Below are 8,473 nucleotides of genomic sequence, written 5' to 3'. Positions count from 1 at the left end.
GGTGCCAGGTAGGTACTAGACTTATATAAATGTCTAACCACTATGTTGTATGCCTGTAACCAATATAAAATAATATTGAATGTTAAAAAATAAAAAATAAAAAAATTTTAAAACACTCCAATAATTTTATATTTCATAAACCAATAGTTGTCTGAAAGCTTCAAGTTTCTTCCCAACTCTTCCTCCATTGAGCCTTTGATACTGGCACTACCAGGTCATCTCTGCAGGCCATTACTGACGTTTCAGCTGTTGTATGGCATTGTACAGCAGTGATTAGAGAGTCCTCTGTAGCCAAACCATCTAGGTTCACCTCTCGGCTCCACCAAATGGTTGGGTCTTGGGCATTTAGACACCTCAGTTTCCTATAAAAAAGCTACTAATGATGATACCATTTATTTAATAGGTTACTGTGGAGATTATATAGAGCATTAGGGGTAAAACACAGGACTGGATACATAATAAGTCCTCAATACATGTTAGTTACATTATTCTCAGATAAAAATTATGTAAAAGCATCAACATACTTTATATTCAACTGTATTTTGGTTACTCAGGCCCCAAGCAGATTGTCACTTAACTATCAGTGTTCCTTAAAGGACAGTGAAATTCAGGCTGCTTGGCTCCTGGAAAGAGTATGGTTTAGGACTTTGATACATGTGGATTTGCATATCGTTCCTCCCTACTAGCTCTGTGACCATGGTCAGGTAGTATAACCTTTCTCAGCTTCCCATTTATGCTTTTTACCTCCTAACATAGCTGGGGTGAAGATTACATAGGAGAATACCAGTGAAACTGCATTGAATAAATGCATTAAATATTTTAATTTCAATAATGGATTTAGACATCCTCAGATCATATCTATAAATATCTGTGGAGTTCTTGTAAGGCACTAGGCCTGGTATCAACATCTTACTCCTACATACTGGAAGAATTATTTAGAGAAATTTTTTTGGAAAAAAAACCATCTTCCTAAGTAAATTGTCTGTTCTGCATATAAGTGAGGCTGGTCTCAGACAGTATGACATCACTGGGAAGCCTGGTTATTTGACACAGAGAGCCTCACAATGTAATATAAACTGACCTAGATTCTTTTTTTGTTGCTGACTCACTGTGTGACTCCTGGGCAAGTCACTGGACTTCTGCCCTGTTATCTGTAAAAAGAGTAGTTTGGCCTGAGTATTTTCTACGTCTTACTGTTCCAAAATAGAACCTTTATGAGTAGGTGTACAGGGCAGTGATATGTCATTTTTATGTCCCTAAGACTAGCCAGTGACATCCAACCATCCAAACTTGTCAAGGGAATACTAATTGGTAGAAATATTTTCACTGTTTTTAACATTGAAAAGCAGGGTGAGTGACAGTTAGACTTCCCTTGTTTTATTTTTGTTCCTTTCATTTGTTTTGAGCCATGCCCCAGTAAAACCACAAGAGTGCATGAATGAAGCAAACATTCTGTGTGATTCAAAAGACTAGCATTCCTTGCTGTCATTGATCAAGGGGCTGGTTTGAAGAACAGTAAATTCTAGAGGTTTACATAAGTGGGAAGCATTACCCAACTAAAACAATAAGTATAGGCTCTCCCCAACCCTCCCTTTTATTCACAGGTTTTCACTGGTTCACGTGTGTTATGTGTAAATGCACAAAGTCATTCCCTATCTTTGACATTAATCGAGTATACCAAAAACCTGATATGGCTGGGCATCTCAATCAAAACAGCCCAACCAATGTTTACACACAGTTCTTGCAAGGCACTGAACTGATGATTACGTTATGTCAGTCATTCAGCCAATTAACCTGATCAATAATCAGTCTGTGAATACTGAGAGGTCAGTCCTCAAAGGATCAGAGGATTCAAACCACTGGCTGGGATTAGATATGATACTGTGAGTCATGGATACAAATAAGAATATATTTAAGAGGAAATATCCAAACATCCCTTTAAAATTTACACTTCATACAAATTTGACTTAGGATGAAGACTAATATAATACTCAGTAATAGCTACATAGAAAAGAGGTGCCATGTATACTTAAAAGAAATCTCTAAACATTTATTTTAGGAATAGTCTCTGAACATTGAAATATATATATAAAATAGCATATATGATATAAACAGTCTTTTTCTCTTGAAGGTGATATTAACTGTCACCAAAGAAATGGCAATAAATACCTTATGAAACCTCACAAATCAACATTAGCAGTGTGAAAAAAAAAGCAGTGTGTTTGTTGAAACACAGCCCTGAACAAACTACCTTTTAATGACGGCTAATCCAGTTAGTAAATTACAGATAAGTTCCAGATCTTAATCCGTTTCTTCTGTAGGGGGTCATCTTTAATTATCCTTCCCCATCCCTTCCTTTTTCAGCTCCTCACCCAATATGTAAACAATATTTTTGCAGGATATATTGGTTTCACACCCCTTTCTGTTCTCCTTCCATTATTCTAGCTTAGATCTTCATACTTTTTGCTGAACTATAAGACTTCTAATTGATCTTTTCGCCTCTCACTACTCTACTCACACCACAGCCAAGCTCTTTCCCAGCTCTGTTCATGGCATTCCTTTGAACAAAAGCCCCAGTGGTTTCTTGTTGTCCAGTAGAGAACCAACTGCCAGCACAGCATTGAAAGTCCTCCACAATCAACTTCTCCAGTTTCGCTTTTTATTTATGTTCTGTGCCCCAGTCAAACCAAAACAAGACCTGAATTTTCCTGCTGCTTCAGTCTGATTGGACACTTCCAGAATACTTTCAGTTGTTCCAATTAAACAAAGGTGCTTGGAATGGGGAGAGGAAGGGCATTTTTTCTAATTCACACCAACAACTAGCAGCAGTCCTTCTGTCTCACCTTATGAGATGCCAATTTGTCCTACTTCTGCTCTACACGCTATTCATTATTTAGGTTAAATGCTGATTTCTTCATAAATATACCTTTATGCCCCCTCCTCTGATCTTAGTTTCTTTGCCATTTCCTAGTAAATATCTATGCATGTATCACATCTCCCTTTCTATACTGTAAACTCCTAGATCAGCTCAACAATAGTGTTTTAAAACAGTAATACCTGAAGATTCGTCATAAGGTATGGGACAGATAATTTATTCTTAACAATAATCAAAATATACTGAATTGTGTACTTTAAAGGGGTGAACTGTATGGTATGTGAATTATATCTCTGTAAAGTTGCTATAAAAATTGTAGTTCAAATACTAATATTTGTAAATGATTTATTTAGAAATAATTTTAAGCAGGACAGCTAACAACACGGCAGACAGGGCATGCACACATTTATAACTCCTATTTTCTGAGACCTTATTTAAATGGCAGTAAAGAAGAACCAAAAAGGGTAACTAAAAATAATGATGAGAATGGAAGAGGAAATCATCAAGGGAAGAAATTTCAACATATGTGTATTTCTGGAAGATGAAAAATGAATGGAAGGAGATATCTGCTTCCAGTTATCAAGGATTGTGTAATTAAAACTGCATTTCCTTAGGGCAGATAGTAAATTAGGAAAAAATTTAAATATATCTGATTGAAGGCATTGAAAAGTTAGCAAGAGAGTGAAGTAATACTGAAACAAGGTCTAGGAGAAGACTTATTCTGAGAGGCTAGCTCAGCATTTGGGGCAACTTTTCTTCTGGGAGACATTCACCAATTCTAGGAGAGACACTTAACTCCCCAACTCTCTCTCTCTCTGTCTTCCTCTATGAATTGGGATCACAAAGAACTCCACTCTAGGACATAGTGAATCATAGCGGACCTGCAATTCTCATGGGCAGGGATTGCAGGTCCCTTCAATCAAACCATCCTAGGCTCTAAAGTTGAATTAAAGTGGTCCTGATTTATTCATGCCCCCAGCACATATTACTGTTTTATGGAGGAAGGGAATATTACCCTGAGCCTCAAATTATCCTTAGAAAAATGTTTGCAAATATCATTTTCAATATGCAATAAATAATAACCAAGAGAGTAAGGAAACATAAATGAGAACCCCATCATGGTAAAACTGCTAGGAACCAAAGAGAGAGTAAACCTTAAAAGTAGTCAGGAAAAAACATAGATTACCTGAAAAGGCACAACTATTTGGCCTACAGCTGACATTTCAATAGTTACAATTAGAACCAGAAGACAGTGAAGTGCTATCTTTAAAATCCTAAGAGAGATGGCCTCAGGGTTTTTTTGAAAATTAATTTGGGGAAGGTATTCAATAATGTTGTAAAGATTTTGTTGGGTATCCGATGGACATGCGTCCTATTCGGGAGACCACCTCAGGGATACTGTGGATACCTGATCATGGCATTGTACACCAGAAGCTAAACATTAATGAATGCCAACTATAATTTTATATATATAATGTGATGGTTCAGTGTGAGGTCGGAAGGATAGTGGATGGGGGGAGGGGGATTCACAGTGTGAGGGATATAAATGATGAACGTCTAAGTATTACCTTGTCTTGTACACCTGAAACTAATAAAAAAAAAAAAAATCCTAAGAGAAAATAACGGCCAATATAGAATTCTACACTCATTAGTAATATCCTTCAAGAATTAATGTGAAATAAAGGCATTTTCAGTTAAACAAAAACTAATAGCTGCAAACGCACAGTAAAGGAAACACTAAACAGTGTTCTTTAGGTAGAAAAAAACAGATTCCACAATAGAAGGTCAGACATGTGGGAAGAAATGAAGAACAATGTAAACAATAATAAATGTCTTGTGGAATATAACATATATATGAAATTAAAATATACCACAATAGTGGCAATATAATCAAGGAGAATATATAAGATAGACAGAGAGATAGGTAGATATAGTGTTTTAAGGTCCCTGAATTCTTGCATTGTCTAAGAAGAGGGTATCCCCAAGTAATGCTAGATTTTGATGTCAGTGGTGCATATTATAATTTCTTGCATAGCCACAAGACAATAATTAAAGTGTATGTATTTACTTAATAATATAGTTTTAAAATACATAGAGACAAAATTGACAAAACTAAAGGGAGAAATAGGAAAATTCATAATCATAGTGGGAAATTTTAACATACTAATTTTAACAACAGATAGAAAAAGCAGTCAAAAAAATCAGTAAGTGTGGGGAAGATGACAATTAGCATACTTACCATACTTGACCTACTGTACATATATAGAAGACTACAGAATACACCTAATTTTTAAGTATATATGGAATATTTACAAAAGTTTTATCAAAAAAGTCATATACCAGGCCATAAAGCCTCAACAAATATCAAAGTCTTGAAATCATACTGGATTCATTTTCTGGTCATACATAATTAAGCTAGAATACAACAAGAAAAAGAGAAAAATTTCTTGTACATTTAGAAATTAATAAACTTCTGAAAATCTCATTCAAAAAAAGAATCATAATGGATATTTGAAAACATTTTAAACTGAATGATAATAAAAATACTGTATGTTGCTGTTAATTTCATACTTAGAGAGAAAATTACAGCTTAAGTGAATATGTTAGAAAGAAGGGCTTAAAATTCCAAGAAGTTAGAAAAAATAACAGCAAATTATATCAAAGAAAAGACATAAGAGCAAAAGTTAGTGAACAGGAACCAAATAGGTAATGAAAAATATGAATAAAATAAAAAATTGTTTTCTTTAAAAGACTAATAAAATTGACAAACCTGGCAACACTGGCCAATGGGGGGAAAACCCCCCACAAATTATCACCATCATAATGAAAAAGGGGAATTTATTATAGATTTTATAATATTAAAAATGTCTTGAGGTATGTAATCTAACCAAATTTGAAAATGTAGAATAAGTGGACAAATTTCTAGAAAAATGAAACCTACCAAAACTGGCACAGGAGGAAACAGATAATATAAATAGTCACAACTTAGCAAAGAAATTTGACACATAGTAAAAACTTTCTCTCATATAAAACTTTAGGGCACAAATAGCTCTCCTAGTGAATTAAAAAAAAATTAAGGATTAATGTCACTCTTACACAACTCTTCCAGAGGAAGACAAATTAGATATTATGAGAATTAAAAATTTACATCATTTTTATTTCTCGTAATTTCAACATAAGCATACAAATGTATATTTTCAATTAACAAATCAAATGCAGCAATATGTAAAAGGATAATACAATATGATAAAGAGTGGTAGGTATTGCAAGAATGCAAGGTTGGTTTCACATTAGAAAACCCGTGTATCTCACTACATTAACAAAATAAGGGAGAAAAATTATAGGTAACTTAAATATATAAAAACCAAGTATTTGAGAAAATTTAATCCATGTATAGGGGTAGACGACGTGCTCTTAGGAATAGAAAGGAAACAGCAAATATCATAATTAATGGTAAAATACTAAAAGTTTTTCTTTTGAGATTGGAAAGAAGGCCAGAGTCCTAGTATTAACCCCCCTGATCAACCCTGTACTGGAAATCTTAGCCAGGTCAGCGTGGCAGATTGATTACAAAAATAACTCTAATTCTCTATTTCCCCCTGTATCCATTCCCTTTGCAATGTAATTGACCTTGCAGCATCTTCCAACAAGAGATGGATTCTATTTACCCATTCTTGAATCTGGGCTGGCTTTATATTTTACTTTGGTTAGAAGAACGTAGTGGAATTGGCAATGTGCCAGTGCTGAGCCTCAAGAGACACCCCACTCCCCTTGAAGATTCTGTCACTGCCATTGTGGATAATAGAAAATTGGAGGATGAGACCATGTCAAACAAAACTAAGTTAGCCCAGCTGTCCCTGCTGTGGCTCTAGATATGTGAGGAACCCAGCCAACATCAGCAAAGCTGCTTAGCTGACCTGCAGCCAATTGCAGATGTACAAGTGAGCCCTGATAAGAGTAGATTAAATCAACTGAAATACCTGGCCAACCCGTAGACTTGTGAAAAATATGTGGTCGATTTGGTGTGCAATAATTAATTGATATTGGCGTTAAGTCAAGAAAAAGTATAAATGTTGAAAAGAAAGAAAACATCTATAGTTATTTGCAGAGCGTATAATTGTATATGGTAGAAAATCCAAAAGTATCTACAGATACATTATTGGAATTAATGAGTAAATTTAACCCAGTTGATGGATCTCAAATATAAAAAAAAAAAACAAAAACATTAACTGCGTTTCCATGTAATGATAGTATCTTAGTCTGTTTGGGCTGCTATAATAGAATAACGTAAACTTGGTGATTTAAACAACAAAAGTCCAAGATTAAGATACTGACAGATTCAGTGTCTGGTGAGAGCCTGATACCTGGTTAATAGACAGTCATCTTTTCACTGTGTCTTCATATGGTGGAAGAGGCAAACAAGCTCTCTGGAGTCTTTTATTAGGGCACTAATCTCATTTATGAGGGGTCCACCCTTGTGACCTGATCACTTCCCAAAGGCATATAAATTTTGGGGGAACACAAACATTTATAGAGTCTATAGCAGGCAGCAAATAATTAGAAAATAAAAAACTAAAAAAGAAATATTTTAAATAACGTAAAATTATGTGGTTCATAGGAATAAAACTAACAAAGTATGTGTAAGATTTCTCACATAAAATTATAAATCATTATTAGAAGAGAAGGAATAACTAAACAGAAGGATATACCATATTCATGGACTGAAAAAAATCAATATTGACATACTGACTCAAGGTAATTCCAAAAAATCCCAACAGTTTTTCTTCTTTTTCTCAGAAATTGACTATTTGACTCTATAATATGCAAAGGGTTCAGACTAACCAAGGGTCTCTTGGAGAAGAAAAAGAATGTTGGAAAACTTTCTCTGCCGTATACTAAGGCCTATTATAAAGGTACAGTATTTAACACAAGGATAATAAATAGATGATGGAATACAATAGAGAATCTGGAAACAGATCCATGAACACTTGATTTATGTAAATGGTAGTATTTTAGAGCAGTAGGTAAAAGATGGCCTTTTCAGTAATGAGACTGAGACAGTTGAATATCCTTTATAGAAAACATGAAAATTGACCCTATTGCACACCATTTTGCAAAATCAATTCTGGATGAGTTACAGGTCTAAATGTAAATGGCAAAACAAGAATGCTTCCAGAAGATACTAAAAGCAAATATCTTTATGACATTACGGTAACAAGACTTAACAGGCCATAAGAAAGCACTAATTAAAAAAGGAAAGATTGATAAGTTGTCTTATGTTCAAATTACAAACTTTTTTTCATCAAAAGCCACTTGAGGCGAATAAAAGAGCAAACCACCTAGGAGAGAAAATATTTACAACATATGTAACTAACAATATATAATACATTTCTCCAAATTAAAAGAAAAAAATAGTTAACTAATTAAAAATGGGCACACAACAAGAAAGGTATCCACATGGCCACTAAACACATAAAAATGTGCTCAATATCATTATTAATCAGTGACATGTGAGTTATAATCACAGTGAGATTCTACTATATACTCATCAGATCGCCCGTATGAAGAAGAGTGATAATAGCAAGAGTTGGTGAGAAC

This window comes from Rhinolophus hipposideros, assembly GCF_964194185.1.
Source record: "Rhinolophus hipposideros genome assembly, chromosome: 6".
Taxonomy (NCBI): domain Eukaryota; kingdom Metazoa; phylum Chordata; class Mammalia; order Chiroptera; family Rhinolophidae; genus Rhinolophus; species Rhinolophus hipposideros.
The sequence above is the reverse complement of the archived record's forward strand: the minus strand, read 5'-3'. Positions refer to the sequence as shown.